This window comes from Triturus cristatus, chromosome 7 (genome assembly GCF_964204655.1).
Source record: "Triturus cristatus chromosome 7, aTriCri1.1, whole genome shotgun sequence".
NCBI lineage: Eukaryota > Metazoa > Chordata > Amphibia > Caudata > Salamandridae > Triturus > Triturus cristatus.
The window spans coordinates 1022712242-1022729658 of NC_140590.1; the positions used below are offsets into that span (position 1 = coordinate 1022712242).

The following is a 17417-nucleotide window of genomic DNA, read 5'->3' on the forward strand; positions in this document are numbered from 1 at the left end:
TGGCAGAAGGGCGCATCCACGTCTCCGGTGGTTCCCGGGGTCCTCTTGCAGCGTCAGCGCTTCCATGCGAGGGTAGTACTGCCGGGACGGTGCATGCTTCAGTCGCGCTGAGACCGCGTCGCCGCCGCCAAGCGTGCCTGAGCGCGGCTCCGCTGTGCACGCTCCCACCACCGGAGGATCGATAGGCGACAGCCGCCGCAGCGCTCTGCAATGCAACCCACAGGGGCACGACCTGCCCCGGTAGAGACAAGCGGCGTGCCAAGGGAAGGAATTAACCCCAGTACACTGCTTTAGGAATAACAATTATTGCTCCTCACTGACAGAAAGATGCACCGCCCACTGAAAGTCTTGTCAGTGAATGAAATGCAGCAGCCCTGGGAATGGGTCAGCAACAACAGCAAGGGATGGGGCCCTCTCTAGATGCCCTGCTCTCTGAAGCCAGCCATCCTCGAATATCTTCCACTTGAGGCTCATAGCCCCCCCTCCCTCCGGGGTCTCATATGGGATCATCTGATAAATGCCTCCTCCCCCCCCAAATCAGGCGTAAATACAACGCAAAGCTTCCATCATGATGACACCCCTGGAGCCCCCTCTCCCTCAGATCAGACCTAAATACAACACAAAGCTCCCCTCACGCTCCAGCTGTCATTTGCGCAGGCTAAGTTTAAAGAGACAGGGGCAGCCGGGAGTTCAGACATCCCAGCCCCACCCACGAATTATGAATGTTGGCTGCCAAGGCGGAGTACAAAGACACCTGCGCCTCTATTGCCTCTGCCACCCAAATCCCCGCCCATAACATGCTATCAAGGAAAAGCTTCAGCGACAAAATGCAGAGAAGAAAACCAGTCTCTGCTTTTGGAAGGTGTTCTTGTCGTAGAGAAGTACCTACTGGGATACTGTTCGAAGTGTACGTTATATGGATATTCTACACAAGCATTTGCAGTGCAATAGGTCTCACATTCGCGAGAGTTTAAGCTATTGGCATTGTTAAATGCCTTTTATTTATGTTTTAAAAATCAACACATAAATAAAAGGCATTGTCATTTACAAGCCAATAGCTCAAACTCTCGTAAATGCGAAACCTATTGCATTGCAAATGCTTGTTTCTTTAATTACCCACTTTCCTCTTCTTAAATGGTGGTATGTTATTGTGTTATGAGATTCATTGCTTAGCAATATGATGGATGAAGAAATGTGAGGTGTGTGTGTTTTCAAGCGAAACAATTACAACAAATATCAACATGAATTCAGACTATGAATATCACACACATGTAACACAAACCTACGGAAAAAAACGTTTGCTGAACTATTCATATAGAACTTGGTATACATTGAATGAATTCGAGGCTAAAAGTCCGGGTAATGCCTGGACAACTGGCTAAACTATTTTACATTTACAAGCAAAATAAAAAAAAACGGAATAGCTTCTTCTGTTGCCTTTAGCGAATAATTATTGGAAAATGTGAAATAAAAAAACTTGCAGAGCTTGTGATCGGCTCCCCGTCTCTTCCCAAAGCACGCATTGGACATCCGAGCAAGGGGGCTGCTATTGGCTGCCCATGTAGCAGGCGGCTAGTGATTGGCCCACGCCTGCTGCCGGGGTCTTGCAATTGGACTGTAGAGTCACACGTGACCAGGGGAGTCACGCGCTTTCCGGGAACCCGTCAGGTAGGACATAAACAAAACAAACCTAAGGAAAGAAGCATGGAGGGTCCGGGGCTGCGGAAGGAGCAGCGGAGGGGGTGAATAGCGTCACCGGAGAAGGGCAGACCAACAGCAAGTGAGTGCAAGGGGGAAGAAACAGAAAATTATATTTTGGGAGGGTGAAAGGAACCTTCCGCCTTTGGGTGCCAGCTCCTCCACACTCCCTTTGAGGCCTGCAGTAGGGCGAAGATCCCTTTCGACCCCACAGCTAGAAATAGTGCTGTAGGACGAAAATGTGCGAGTTAAAGGTGATGAAAAGGAGGAAGAACGCCTTGTTTCAAGTGCAGATCCCGCCACACCCCCTTAGGCTGCACATAGCTCTAGAAAAGTCCCGGTAGCCTTGCGGAAAACAGAGGATTGTGGACACAGTCTCCCTACTATGCTTCGGGGTTGTAACTGCTAACTCCTTCTCTGCTTCCCCATCCGGAAGAGGTGCTAAATAGAGGAGTACATTTGTGGAAAAGTTAAAATAGATGCAAAGGAGGGCAGACATAAATTTACCAATACCCCCACCCGCCGGTGTTAGGGCTGCTGCGCTGCCAAGAGAACACGTGAGGCATCAGACAGACTGGGGCACGCCCACACCATGGCACTGTACTTCATAAAACAGCCCTCTGTCGGGACAACCACTTACCCAAAGGCATCAGAATATCTTCAGCGATGGCAAGGTGCGTGGAGGAGGGAGTATAACTTTTTAGTTCAGTGTAACTCACGACTTATCACCTATAATAGAGAACCGACAACAGTCCGCTCTCGCGCTTGGTTTGTGCTATAAGACTTTCTGTCGCTTTGTAAGAAATGTAGTAGCAGCTTTTAAACATTACGAGGCCCCGTCCTACTTTGGGGGTTCGGGGATTGGCTTCCGTGTAGGCTTCTCTTTGAAAGGTGAGGCCCAACCTCGCCACTCGCTAAAGAGTGCTGTAGCTCCGACACCTTGTTTTCGGCGCTGTCATTCTACCAGGTCTGCAGGAATAGTCAGGATCCGGTAGGTTTTATTACTCGCTCCCTAATTCACAGGTTGCTTGCAGCCACATACCCTTTTCTGGAACACTAGCGACCATCTCAGCCCTCACAATTAATGGTGTTTCGTTCTTCTGACAGCAGGCACCACGCCCGCTGTTGTTTCCAATCCTCAACTGCTGGCCCTTGCCCTGTCTAATGCAATAGATTTGCCCTGTCTTGCTGTCGAATGCTAGAGAAATGTTTTCAGAGACAAAGTACGCCGCAACAGGGCACCCACAGTAAGCATGTCTAGCACCTCATACCACCCCCCTCCCAATTTTTTTTTTTAACGACATGAAGTGGTGAGAGGGACGAGAACTACATTAAATCATGTGCTTTCCCTATTGCAAGGCGGTGGATGGGAAACAGTGCCTGGATTTCTGTGGGGATAGTCTTACAGTGAGAGAATTCTAAAATGTTTTTAATTTGTGTGCCCATGCAAAATACGTTATTGTAGGTAAAATATACTGTGGTATAATAAGTGCTCAACTGATTGAGGGGGCATAGCATGAAAATTGTTTTTCCTTGGTTTTGCATTTTGCTATAAAGGGGGCGTGGTTGAACCAATGGGAAGCGGACTGCTGCATGCCAAGAGTGGGAAATCGACTGGGGGAAATGAATGAGCTGTTTTGACAAAGAGCTTTGCAAGTGGACATGGTGCTCATGCGTCCTAATTTTAGAAGCAGTTGATAGTTATTTAGTGGTTTTGCTACTACGTTATTTTGTAATTTTGGATGGGGCGTTGGGACCCGAGCCAGGCACAGGTGTATTATTAAATGTAAATCAGAAAGATTTTTAAGTAACGGACTACCAAAGGTAGGGGTTCTTAGAAGGTAGGGCGGGTGGTAAATCGCCATCAATGATAGTAAGGATGCACCACCCATCATCCGTAGGAGTCGAGGAAGAAAAGTATGGATCCTTTTACTGGTGGGATGACTGATCAATGGTCGTGCAGGGGAGTGGGGTCTGTATAGTGGAGTAGTGATTAACCAGGGGTAAAAGAAGCAGCTAGACAGGCGATATGGCATCTATAGCTGTAGCATAGATGTCAACATTTCAGAAAAGTAAGGTGGAACATTTTAAGGAAATACTCGGAATAATGTATTTTCCTCATTGACTTTTACTGTATCGGGCAATTTCAGGCGGGATACAGACAAAATTTAAAACCTTTTTTACTTACAAAACCGGGAGTCTGGCCTGAATTAGGTCTAATGGCATGTATAATGTAGCTAGGGGGGGGGTGGTCCAGCAGTTGAGCCCCTATGTTAAGGACATCTGTTGTGAGTAGAGGACGATCACTCCGAAATCGGATCACGCTGTTGGTTATGAACCCTCCTCATGCTGAACTCCTATTCAGGCACTGTTGTGGTACATCCTTGGACGTACGTACCCTATCAGCCCCCAGTGTTCCGGGCGCGGAAGGGGGCTGGGCCTTGCCTGGGAAATGTTTATGTGTTGCCTCATACAAACTTGAAAGGCAGAACATCCTGGCACCCGAGCGTTGCTGCTCGTAAGCGGCAGCCAGTGCGGCCAATGCGAGAGTGAGGACGTCAGTTACAAGCCGTAGTGGTAGGTGTGGGTGGGGCCTGTGGGTTGTGTAATGCTAGGCTGCGCTCCTCTAGGTTTGACGGCCATGTTGGATTTTTGTGGTGAGGAGGAGAATGTCAATGGAGCTCGATGGGCCGCAAAGCGAGGGTTCAGGGACTCATTTTTAAACTCTACCGCATTTCGGGGAGCTCTTGCCTTAAATAAAACTTTGTATTACAACACTTTTCTCTTATGCAGACGATACACAATTCGTCTCACTCTACAACAATGAGCCAGAACTGCCTCAAACTGAAAGGTGAGCTGACAGAGGTCCTCTTTTGTTTGCCCACCCCTACCCACTTGGTCACCAGGATGGTGACCTGATGCTCTCATGTAAACCCCTGCACTACAGAATTGGGTTTTTGGTTTCACGAGAAACTCTCCTTCTCAACTGGATTGTTTTAAGTGGCTGCCATCTACCGTGCCTTACTCATGGCATTCAAAAAAGTCTTAGTTCTTTTTCCGGTCTCTGCTCACAACTGGGTTGTGCAAGCATTGATAACTTCCAGCTTAAATTATAAGACTATCCTGTATCTTTGTCCTCCGAAATATCTTCTAAACAGGCATCAGGTCAGCCAGATTGCCTTCTCCAGACTTCACCTGAACATCCCACACTGTTTCTCCATCTTGGATCACCTGGTCCCTCTTAACTGGTTACTATTTCCAAGTGGTTTCAGTTGAAAACCCTCCGTCTGCTGCACTGTGCCCTCTATAACAAAGGCCTGCAGTATATCTGCAGCCTTACTGTACCTTATATACTGGATAGGAATCTTTGTTCGTGGAGAGCCAGACAAGATGGTCAGGTCTTAAGTTATCCTGCTCCGTTTCTCTGGCCCACTTTTGTGGGCATGGGAACCCCTAAATTTGTACACCCTAAAAAAGACACTTCAAAATTACACCCAAACCTCAATTTCATGAGGCTATTTGTTGCCAAAGTATGACACCATACAGTATGTCAAAAATATAAACATGTAAGGACAGACTCAATAATTGAGTCCTAGCGCAGGAGTATACGTTTTAAAGGTTTATTAAAAAAATTCAAAAGCAGTGGTACAGAAATAGCAAATGCATGAAGCAATTGCCACGAAGGCATGTCAGCAAATAGAGCCATATAGGATAAGGTGTAAAATCACAAAAATTATAATTCCCAATTGTGCTTCAAAATCAAGAAGGAATCAGGCAGCATCTCTAGTAGCATTGGAAAGACTCCAGGAATGCTCTGGCTCACCCACATGGGGTTTATATCCATTTTTCTTTCCTAGGAAAGCATTCATTTCTGCACAATCATCATGGTATGAGTAGGCCTGGGCCAAAATTCCGTTCCGTTCGCAGAAATTGCGATAATTTGGCATTTTCGCGTTCCGCGGAAAGCGCGAAAATGTCAAAATTTCCGCATTCCGCAGCTTAGCGATAATTTGTTTCTTGCTCGCGCTGTAAAATAATACATTCTCGCGTGCGCGCGATCGCCTTACCTGAATCTCCGCGTTCGCCGACAAGTTTTCCCGATCCGGTCGCGTTCTCCACGAGATGTTGGATTGTTGGTAGCCATTTGCGCTGTCTCACGACAGTTCGCGCCCGCAGTAATGCCATGTGTCGCGCGATCATGTCTTTCTTCTCGCGATCATGCACCGCGAGACAAGTGAGAACAAGATGGCCGCGCCCGCGAGCAACCGCATGGGTAAGTTGGCGAGCCGCGACCACGCAGAAAATACCGCGAACGGGCGGGAAAAAACGTCCGCATCTTCGCGATATTTCCGAGTGTTTGCGGAGATTTTTAACATTTTCGCGATAATTTGCGAAAGGGAATTTCGCAAATTCCGCCCACTCCTAGGTATGAGCAAAAGTTTAACACTTTTAGTAAATCAGAGTACAGTTCAATTAAACGTTGAAGTACTATTTACTGCATGAATATTGATTCTGCCCACTGTGTGCTAATGCCATCCGGAGATGGCAGAACAAACTACTTAAAAGAACCAACTGCAAACTATTGTGAACAATTGCAGTACAGTGAACTAGCTGAAGGGCCTTTGAAACTGTGCTCATTTCACATCTGTGGAAACAAACAAACATGACTGTGTGCTGTAGAAAGGATAAACAGTGAACGTGCTGGAGATGACACTTATTTTAAACAAGATGGCGTCAATACCTATCTGAGGCCTAATCAGCATAAGTCACAGTAGGGCACTTTAACAAGTCCTAGCAAGTTTGTTTCAAATCCAATAGTGCCATGTCAGTGTGTACAGGTGACCTCAAGAGTAAATCCACGTTCTGCACATTGTAAATAATGCACAAAATTATAAAATGCACATAACACTCTAACACTCTTCCACGGGACCTGTGCAGCACAGTGTCTGAAAATATCTTTGAAAATAAACAAACTTGGCTTTTCATCTTTTATAGTAGGGTCATTCCTGAAGCTCCCCTCGCCGCTCATGTCAGTTCTAGGACTTGGGTGCCCCATTGTGGGTAACGGCGCATTAAATTAATTTTATTGTATTTTTAGAGCACTTGTGCTTAGTTTCTTTACTGAGTGCAGTTACCAGTAGTGATGTCTGTACATATCAATGAATGTTACATGTGCACAAAAAGGATGATTTAGCTATGCTAGGAAGAGCTAAAAGGTATTTTGAAAGGCTTATTTGAGAAGATGTTCTTTCAAAGAAGCTTGAAAGTTGTTCAAAGAAGAGGAAGAGTGTGCAGATAAAGAAATGGCTTGGCAGGGTGTAGGAAAATATACATAAATCAGTAAACATCACATGGTGGAGGACAGTCTGAACTGGGAATCAGCCTATAGAGGTAGGAGGGAATAGAAAGCTGAACAAGAGAGAAGTAAGAAGGGGACAGGCGTTTGCTACATTTGGAAAGAGAAGGGCAGCCTATGAAGAAATATTAATTGAGAAGAGAGACCAGCAGTGGAAGAAAGTTTACAGAGAAGACTGATGTCCGGATTAAAGACCGAATTTAGAGGAATGGAAGAATAGGCAGGAAGAGACATCAGCAGGAAGGAACAATGGCCGTCTTCTTTTCTCTATTGGTTGTGTGGAAAATTTGAAGTGGACAAATCTTGTCAAAATTGTTGATGCAAAAGTGACAGGACTTATGGATAGTAGACATGTGAGGGAGGGGAGTGAGACAAGTTGAAAACAATAGCCTGCTAACAAGCACAAAGGGAAAGAGACAAACTAGAAGGGGCTTAATGAACAAAACAATGGACAAAAGAGTGAGAATTTTGCAGAGCAGAAAGGAATTTTATTTTCAAACTGGAGCCTAGTGAATGAAAAGACCTCCAGGAATCAAAAAATTGCTAGCATTCGCGCCAAGAATTTTCAATCCTATTAAGGACACGGAGGCGAGGATTATTGCTATCTCTTTCTTTACTGTCGTAATACAGCAGCCAAATAAAACATTCAATTAGTTATTATAAACTACATTGTCCATGATGCTTTGCATTGGTAACACCCCTTTGGCCCTCCATAAGAGCCCTGAGTGCAATCCCATCATCCTCTTTCTTTGCTCGAACTGCAAAAGTCCACAAGTCAACAAATAACTTCGTAACATCCTCCAACATGGAAGTTAACACGGAACCAGGATCCATCTGAACTCTTCAAAATGGATGAACTTCTTATTCAGACTTCTTGTCTGCTCCTAGGAAGAAAATATGAACAACCCGTAATATCTGCGGTTTAGACAAAATCAACATTCCATTATCAACGGGTGGGTAGCATGAACAATAACTTTGTACACAGCTGGGTGGGATAATCCTCGCCTCCGTGTCCTTGATAGAATTGAAAATTCTTGGCGCGAATGCTAGCAAATTTTTGATCCTATTACAGGACCGGAGGCTTCTGATTATGCTAGTTTAACGCTTTATTAAATACCACAGATGTTATGTCTCCCACTGGCTTATAATAATATTGCTTGAAAGTAGATTCAGAAGACCAATCAGCACAATGCATAATATCTTGAATGTTAGATCCTAACATATAAGATTTCGACGCCATGGCACCACGCACTGAATGCGCACCAAAACTCTGAATGTAAATACTAGCCTCTTTCATAACATATCGAAGCCATCTAGTAATAGTTGCAGCCGAAACTGGCTTAAAAGGTTTTTGCACTGCAATGAGCAGTTGGGTAGAACCCTCTGGTCTCAACAAACGGGTACATTCTTCATATGCTTATAAACATTGCATCCCACATAACTTATCATTATTGTGAAAGGCATTGTAATCAATACGTCTAGATAGAGTTTTTGTACGACCTGTGACAGTAAAAGAAACTCCTTCCGGAGTAAATACTCTACCTGTAATGTCCAAGGCCCGCACGTCTGAAGAACGCCTGCATGCCGACAGACATAGTAGCATTGCCGATTTGGCAAATAACTGCTTCCTGGATAGAAGATTATTCGCCGGCCAGCTGTTAAATAGGGAAATGACTTGCGAGGCATCCCATAGGCCCGAATACTTCAGTTTAGGAGGGTTCGCCACTCTTATGCCTTTAAGAAGTTTACATATCAACGGGTGCATACCAACAGGTTTCCCGTCTACTTGATTATGGCCTGCCGAGATGGCTGATCTAAAGTTATTCACTGACCGGTAGGCCAACCCCCCGGCTGCTTTTACAATGTGGGGTAGGTCTGCCCCCACGGGATCGAAGTGCCGTTCCAGGCACCAACCCATCCAGCTCTTCCATGCTGAAGAGTATCGTTTTCTGGTGGACGGAGCCCAAGCTTGCTTGATAAAAGTTGAAGCCGTCTCCGAAAATCCCGACATTTCCCACTGCTGCCGGAAAGCCTCCATGCCATTAGGGACAGTCTCCCCGCTAGGATTAAGGGATGTTGTTCCCCGTGAGGTCCCAGCAATAGGGACTCCGACCAAGGAAGCATCCTGGGAAGGTCGCAGCTCATCTCTAATAATACAGAGAACCAGGGCTGCGACTTCCATAGAGGTGTCACAAGAATCCCCTCCGCCTGTTGTTTGTAAATGTGTGACGTAACTCTGGGTATTAAGAGGAACGGAGGGAACGCATAATTCAAAGTTCCCGACCTGTCCTGAAGGATCTCTTTCCTTACCTCTTGGGATAACGGAACCAAGTCTGTGTACGTTAGGCTCGTCTACAGATGTTGGATCTTTAGCCTCTGCAATGCTCTGAAGTACAATGGCCCTGGGAAAATCGCCTGAATTGATGACGCTAGTAAACCTACTATCCTGGCTATAACCCGGAGAGACACCGTCTGTTTGCTGAGAAGAGCAGTAATCTCCTTCTTGAGATCCCTGAGCTTTGTCTTGGGAAGACTCAGTTGTGCCGTCTGGGAGTCTATCACAAACCCCAGAAATTCTGTCACCTGTGTAGGGACTAGTGCGGACTTGGCGTGGTTGATTACAAACCCGAGCCTCTGTAACAGACATCGTCCTGTGAAGATGCTGAGCCACCAATTCCTGGCTCTGTGCCAAGATCAGAATGTCGTCCAGATGAATACTCATGCGCACACCCTGCTCCCGCAGGTGGGCCACCACTGGCTTCATCACCTTGGTGAAACACCAAGGAGCTGAGGAAAGCCCGAAAGGAAGGGCCGAATACTCGAACCACCGACCTTTCCATTGAAACTGAAGGAAACAGCGGTGCAAAGGGAAAATGGGAATGGACAGGTAAGCATCCTTGAGGTCCAATCTGACCATCCAATCCCCCTGCTTCAGCAGATCCGTCAGAAAATGGATACCTTCCATTTTGAAATGTTTGTAAATCAGTTAATGATTGAACTCCTTCAAATTTAAAACCAGCCTGTGTCCACCCCCCCTTCTTTTGGACTAAAAAGACATTGCTGCAAAAACCATGAGGTTTGCCGTCGCATGGCGCAATTGCGTGTTTTTGCAGCAATTCTGCTATTTCGGAGTCTATAAAACTGCTTTCTTGTTGGGAAAAATGGAGAGGTTTGGGAAACGCGACCTGGCATGGTGAGTAGTAGAATTCCAATTGGAAACCCTGGACTGTTTGAAGTACCCATGCATCCTGCGTTATGATACGCCAATTTTGAACAAAGACTTGCCTTCGACCCCCCCCATTGGAAGTAGAGAAACTTCTGACAGACTTACCTGAGGAATTCTGTGCTTGGAATCCAGCTCTGTTTCCCCCTCCATGGAAACTGCGCTTGTTGAAACGTCGACGAGTGGGACAGAAGGTGCCTCCTCTAGTTGAGTCCCAATCTCCTCTACCTCGACCATAGTCACCTCTGGGGGACCCTGGCTATATCCACGGCCTGACGAGCGTCCCCTGTCTCGTCCGGCCCTGTTAAAAAGGCCTTGCTGAAATACGCGCTTGATCCCTGACTGCGCCTTATCCAGGGAGGTGAATGTCTCCACGTACTTTGATACATCTTTAACAAAACGGTCTACGAAGAGATTATCTTCAGCCAGGGGACCGGGTTCCGCTGTAGCGAGATCTGCCAGGTTGGAATCCATGCGCAAAAGCAAAGACTTGCGTCTTTCGGCAGAGATGGCGCAATTTTTATTCCCTAAGAGGCAAATTGCCCTTTGGGTCCAACCGGCTAGGATATCCGGGTCAACTGGTGTTGCAGCTTCCTTTGCCACCAGGGCCATTTCCAGAATTTTAGCTAACGGACCCACCACGTCGAGAGGTTTATCTTGACAGCTGTGCCAAGCGCGGTCGATCCCCTTCTTGGGGTCCTTAGCAAACTTTTTCAGAAAGGTGAGGAGACTGACGTCAATCTCTGGAGTCTCTGCTACCTTGTCTGGGACATCTGGCCGCGGACATTCGGACCTGAGTCGGTTACGGACCTCCTTATCAAAACCTTTTCGAAGGTTCTCATGAAGATACTCGGTGACCGCCGGAGCCCAGTCCGCAGATCTGGGGTGTATAATGTCACTAGGATTGAAGGTAAAAGGTGTATTAGTTATGCTCTCCGGAGCGACGGAAGTCACCTTCTTCGCTTTCTTTCTAGGAGGGAGCTCTTCGTCTGAAGTGGTAGTATCGGTATCGGTGCTGGTGCTATCGGTATCGGGGTATACTCTTTGCTTACTCTTTGCTTTGCCACCAGTCGAATATTCATGCTCCCCGTCGGAGCCAGAGGTAATTCGTTAAAAGCGCTAGCATGCGGCCATTGCCTTTCCTTGCCTGACGGTGGTGGAGTGCCCTTCGCTTTACCTTTAGTAAAACCATGCCTTTTAGCAAAGCTTTCAAGCTGCTTAGTGATCGGTTTAAGAGCAGAAGTTAAAGCTAGTTGCACAGTGTTCAGTACTGTGCTCTCAATAGCCTTATTGACCGAGGATTGGACGGACGCGTCCAAAGCCTCCACAATATTGTCCTCCAGGACAGTCTCCTGCTGTCACTCATAATACACCTCCTCTTGGTCCTCTTCATATCTCACCCAGTCATCCATTTTTTTTACAAGACTGTGGTGTGGTATTCAGAAATATAAGTAAATGCAATCTGTATTAGTCAATGAGGAGTAAGTGGGGGGGCAGCCCACTTTGCACACTGTATCAGAGATGACCACCAGAAACTGTACCAGGCCCCCTCAGCAAAGCTGTAATCAACAATTATTCAGCCCACCAGGGCGTAGGAGCCAGGAAAAAAATTCACAGGAGCGTGTGCCACTCCCTAAGACCGGTATTATTCTAGCCTAACCAGGCGTTGCTTCCACCACCGAGCTTTCACCTTAATCGCGGTGAAAATTGCACTTGGGAAACGAGCGCGGCGTGTGCAGCCCGACGCGAGCCCAAAAGGAGCCCAATGGGCTTGCTTGTGGAGCACACACCCGCCTTGAACCACTCGGCTCCTGCGTATTGCTCGGGCGACAAGGGGAGCCCAGAGCACTCTAGCGCGGTCGAAAAAACGACCATAAACGACCGCACAAGCGGTCCGGTACATGCGCGCGACTCGCGCGTTGAAACAAGCATAACGGAGCAACTCCCAGATACGCTGGGTCCAAGGGACAAAGTCCCGTCACAGCGCGCGACTCGCGCTAAACTCTTGAACAAGTAAGCAACTCACTACATGAATAAAATTGTGCATACAATCTAGAATCAAAACATACAACCAATAATAAGTCGCCATACACCAGAACGGTAAATAAATCAGATCAATGACATTACTGATCAGAGCAATAGATGGGGCACTTATCTCATGCTGTGAGCAGCAAAGAAAGAGGATGATGGGATTGCACTCAGGGCTCTTATGGAGGGCCAAAGGGGAGTTACCAATGCAAAGCATCATGGACAATGTAGTTTATAATAACTAATTGAATGTTTTATTTGGCTGCTGTATTACGACAGTAAAGAAAGAGATAGCAATATTCCGAAGCCTCCGGTCCTGTAATAGAATCAATTGCAGAGAGACAAGAGGAGGTGATATTGTGTAAAACAGACGCAAGTAAAAAACCAAAAGGAGATAAAGACCTGGGAATCCTTGGTCCAGAATTTGTAAGGAAATTGAGATGATCATGATCCCAGGGAGATAAGAGATATAGATGAGGAAAAGAAGGGTGCATGGACCAACCCCTGCCATACCCATATTGAATAAAACAGTAGGTAGACCGATTACCCCAAGAGACTGAATAGCAGTGATTGGAATGCTAGGAAAAGAACCTGGGAAGAGCTGCGCCACAAATACTAAAACATGACATGCTGAAGAGAAGAATACAGTGGCCACCGTATGAAACAAACAAACAAAAAAGAAGGATAATTTACAGTGGCGAGCAGACTGAGTGTGATGAAAGACAGCAAGAAGCACAGCTAGTGTTGAATGAACTGGGCCATAGCCTAGTTAAAAAGAAGAAAGCGGTGATTATGATTTTTAAAGTTCTATACCTAGGGCACACAGTACCAAGTTCCTCTGCTGTTGCATCACCAATTTAGCTTATAAAAATATTAATTGTTGCATCTGCGCTACTGCTGAAATTCCTATTGTTGAGCAAAGATGAGTGCCAGAGTGTATGTACAATGACATTTTGAGTGCCTAAGTCCACCAATTACCAAACAGCACTTGCATTCATAAGCCAGACCTACTGGCATTGCCAATGCTTGTTCTTGGCTGCACCTTGCTGCAAACAGGCAGCACTCCAGTGTGGAGGAGAGGAAACCTTTCTCATGACGGAGCATAATTTAAAGACACTGTTTACCTGGTGAATGTGAGGCTCCCTGTGTTCTCAAAGGTTGTATGTTACAACAATGTAGTAAAATATTTGTAATGGCCATCAGGGAGCTGTTGAATCTCCTACTTGAGATCCGGTGGTTATAGAGGTTTTGTCCGATAACACTGAGAAAAAGAGCACAGTATGTGCTCCGTTCTCTGTAATGATTGCTTTAAAATATGTTTGTTTCATAGAATTTGGTATCCAGGAATTAAATCTGATTGCAGAGATGTAGTACACGATTTTTGAATGATAATGAGACTTGTACATTAAACACTCTGCGTATGTTATTATATAGTCTTTCCGAAATACATTTTTTGTTGCTTTGTACATTCCAGAATGTAACAGAGTTTGGCATCCTTGCATTTCTTCTGGTCTTTTAAGTTAGTTTTCATTGTGAATGCAGTCAGTAGCAAATTGAATGAAGGCTTTTATAGTATGGAGTTTCTATTCAGTACACGTGACAACCAGCTGCAACCTCTTCAGTGCTTGTTAGACTTGGTAATCTGATATTGTGGGTGTTTGTGGTAATAACATTTGTTCCTTACTATTAAAAAATCCTTGCTTTGTCTGTAGTTACTACACAGTCCCTCTATGTTTCTGCATACAACAGTCCCTCTTCCCGCCTGTATCTTGGCTGCCTGTGTGCAGGTTTCTTTAGAGATGGTCTCTGGTAGTGATTGTTTTTATGATCTCTCTTGACAGCACAGCTGTTGTAGTGTCAAAGCAAACTTCTCATTCTAAAGAAGCATTGAAAATGCAATAGGTCTCGCCTTTGATTAAGTTAAAGCCATTTGCTTTGCTAATGGTATTGTATAGCAAAGCAAATGGCTTTAACTTAATGAAAGGCAAGACCTATTGCAATTGTAATGCTTTATTTTTTCTTTTTGCGAGTTGTTCCGACTGCATGCATGGTACCTGTCAAACCCAGCCGTATTGCTCAGAGTTGGTGAAACGGCTGCCGTCCTTTCTTCTCATGAGGACGAAAGTGGCTTGCTGGTGACTACAGTGCACCGACGGGAGTATGGTAGTAAGAAAGGGAAAATAATCTGTCAAATTATGTGCCCTGTTTTTTACCCCAGAGATGTGTTTTTTTTTTTTTTACAAGAATGCTATTACAGTGCACTGCCAAGCACTGATGGGACACACACACAGGTACATCGCCAAGCACTCATGGTAATAACACACCTTCGTATTAATAGCAAAGTGATGCAAAGTTTTATATTTACCAGTTTTCAGTCAATCCTTATCTTGGATATTTTGCAATAATGAAACGCCGAGCTTAGCAGTTCCATGGCCTGCATCTGTGTTACTCAAGATAAAACGTATAGAATGCAGGCTTCGAAAACAGTTTATCTTTCCATATGTAGTCTCGAGAGGAGCCGAAATCTCTCCAACTTTTATCTCTTCAGTACAGAACTAATGCTGTAGTCTGATTGTACCAAGCTTCAATTTGCTCATGCATGTAAATGCTGTCATGCACAAAGCTGCGCTGGCTATATGTGTAGTGTGAATGTTTAACCTGCTGTATTGCGCTGCAAGCATGGGGAATAAATGAGGGGTTATATCTAGGCAGTAGAAGAAACCTACAAAGAGAACTTAATTTCCTATTAACCATCTGCACAGAAAGGGACGTCACTGGATTTCCGATCATCCTTCGTACAGAAAGTGACATAACTGGTTCTCGTTTCCCACCCACGGCACCCTGCACTCCTCCTCTTTCCCACGAACTACTTAATGGCAGCTGCAAAATGGATGATGAAAGGATGCGTGCAGCAGGCACAGCTGCGCCTATCTGCACCTGCACCGTGTCCTGCACCAGGGACCCTGGTTCTGCCCCAAGCCCCGCTACCGTGCTTCACTCCTCTGTGCTTTCAGGCCTGGCTGTTGCTCACCGCACTGCTGCCACACTGCACCACACAACGTTGAACGAGAGTTCACATATATCTCCTGCAAGTTGTTATGATCAACCACTCCTACGCCAACAGCATCCAGCAGCCCACTTGCCAATAGCTCAGACTCGCGAAATGCGAGACCTATTGTATTGCAAATGCTTGTTTTTTCAAATATGGGAATTGCAGGAAATTAAAGAGAAGAACTTTTTAATTAAAAAGTTGTCAAGAAAAATACAATTTACTCTTCATCACCAAATTTGTTTGTAGAGCCCCAAGAGATAGTGGAGCAGATCTGCCACAAAGTACAATATCACAAGCATTTACAATAGAATTGGTCTCCCGTTAGTAAAAGTTGGAGTTAATGGTGTTGTAAATGACCATGTCTTCTGTTTATGAAGTGGATGTATGTAGTGTGGAGTTTAATTATATGGATTGGATTGAACTTGTTAGTTGTGGAATTGTGTGGGGTGGAATAGTATGTGTGTATTTGTGCGGTGGAATTATGTGGATAGTGATTATGTGGTATTAAATTAGCTGGAATTATGTAGAATGGGATTGAGTGTTATGGAGTGTAAATATGTGAATTGGTATGTTGTCTTGTGGCGTGGTATGTAGTGGAATTTAATTATGTAGTGAGCTGTTGAATTGTATGGCATGATGTTGAATTTTGAGGTGTGGATTGGATGCATTTGTTGTGTAAGTATGTTGATTTGAATTATGTGGTTTGTTGTTGAATTATTTTGTGCAGAATGGAAATGTGTGGAGCTGAATTGCGTGGCGTGGAACTGTGGTATTTTGAGTGAAATTATGCTGATGGGAATTATGTGGCATGATGTGGAGTTTATTTGCATGGATGGTTGCTATGTGGCATAGTGGTTTTATCTGGGATGTATTTATCTGGTATTTAGTAGAGTGTAATTAGGTGGCAATGAATAATGTGCACGTATGTGCAAAGGCTATATTGAATGTACTTTTATTATCCTTTATGAATAACGGTAAAAACAGCTGCAGTAGGACTGTCAACATTTATATGTGTTTGCAGGGCCTGTTTTAGCCTTAGTAAGTTGTTGGATGCAAAGTTACCAGACAGAAACTGCCACAACATTTCCAAAAAATAAATAAACACAGATCCTGGAGGTGCTGCCAGAAAGAGTACACAAATGAAGGGGTTCAGGTGATATTACTATTTGGATGCAGCACTTTAAACCATCCCTTGCCCATGACTTGGAATAAAACCTTTTAAACATAATTTAGGTGGCGAATGCAGATTTAATTAATAAAGCTTCAGCAGCATTTCAAATGTTTAAAACTGCAAACTCTAAACATGTTTCTTGAAATAGGATTAGAACTCAGACATACAAAGTGCACAGTAATCTAAATACAGAGTCTTGATCTGCTAGTGTGCTGAGTTTATGACACTGCCCTGGTGACATTACATGTGAAGTCTAATGGCTCACTGTAGGAGGGTGGAGTAGAAGACTCAACCATAAATCTTGGCATGGAGCTCATTTATGGAAAAGAGCCGCCTAGCAAGGCAAAGAGGCCCAGCTCGGCAGGCACTCATGTGAGAAAATAAATAGCTGTTGTGTGTGAAAAGTGTTGCAGAGCAGAAAGAATACAGAGGAGTAGGACCGCATGCCAGGTCCTTCATGTGGGGGAAGCGCACGGAGCAGTGAGGCACACTGGCGAGAGAGCCCTTAAGAAACACAGATGTGGGAGGAAGAGCAACAGAAGGGAGACCTCTGAAACAGCCCTGCCGCTGCGCATAGGGGTTGAACTAGCCAATTAAGTCATTTTCCCCTCATTCCAGCACAAAAATGAGAAACATTAAGCAATAAATCTTACAGGCTATAAATATATGAATAGTGCATTAAACAAAAAACCTGTACAACAAAAAGCTAAAAGAAAGCACTGCTTTGTTAATTTGCACAAGCACAGTGGCCCACAATAATGGGTGCAGACTGCAAATAAACAGCGTGCTGAACTTTTGAAGAGTGCTTCATGTTTGCAGTTTACCTCGAGGCAAACGCTTTAGAGGAATACGAACCGCTGCAGTGCTGGGGACAAGGTGCCCTTTGTTA

The 17417-nt window shown here is 45.0% G+C and overlaps 1 protein-coding gene across 1 annotated transcript in view; it reads left to right on the plus strand.

Moving 5' to 3' along the window:
- Positions 1-1619: 1619 nt before the first annotated feature.
- Positions 1620-17417, plus strand: part of CREBRF (CREB3 regulatory factor) — a 307041-nt gene continuing 291243 nt past the window's right edge. The window contains exon 1 of the mRNA XM_085618083.1: positions 1620-1780. The gene's annotated coding sequence lies outside the window, so the exon portion shown is untranslated. The remainder of the gene's footprint in view (positions 1781-17417) is intronic.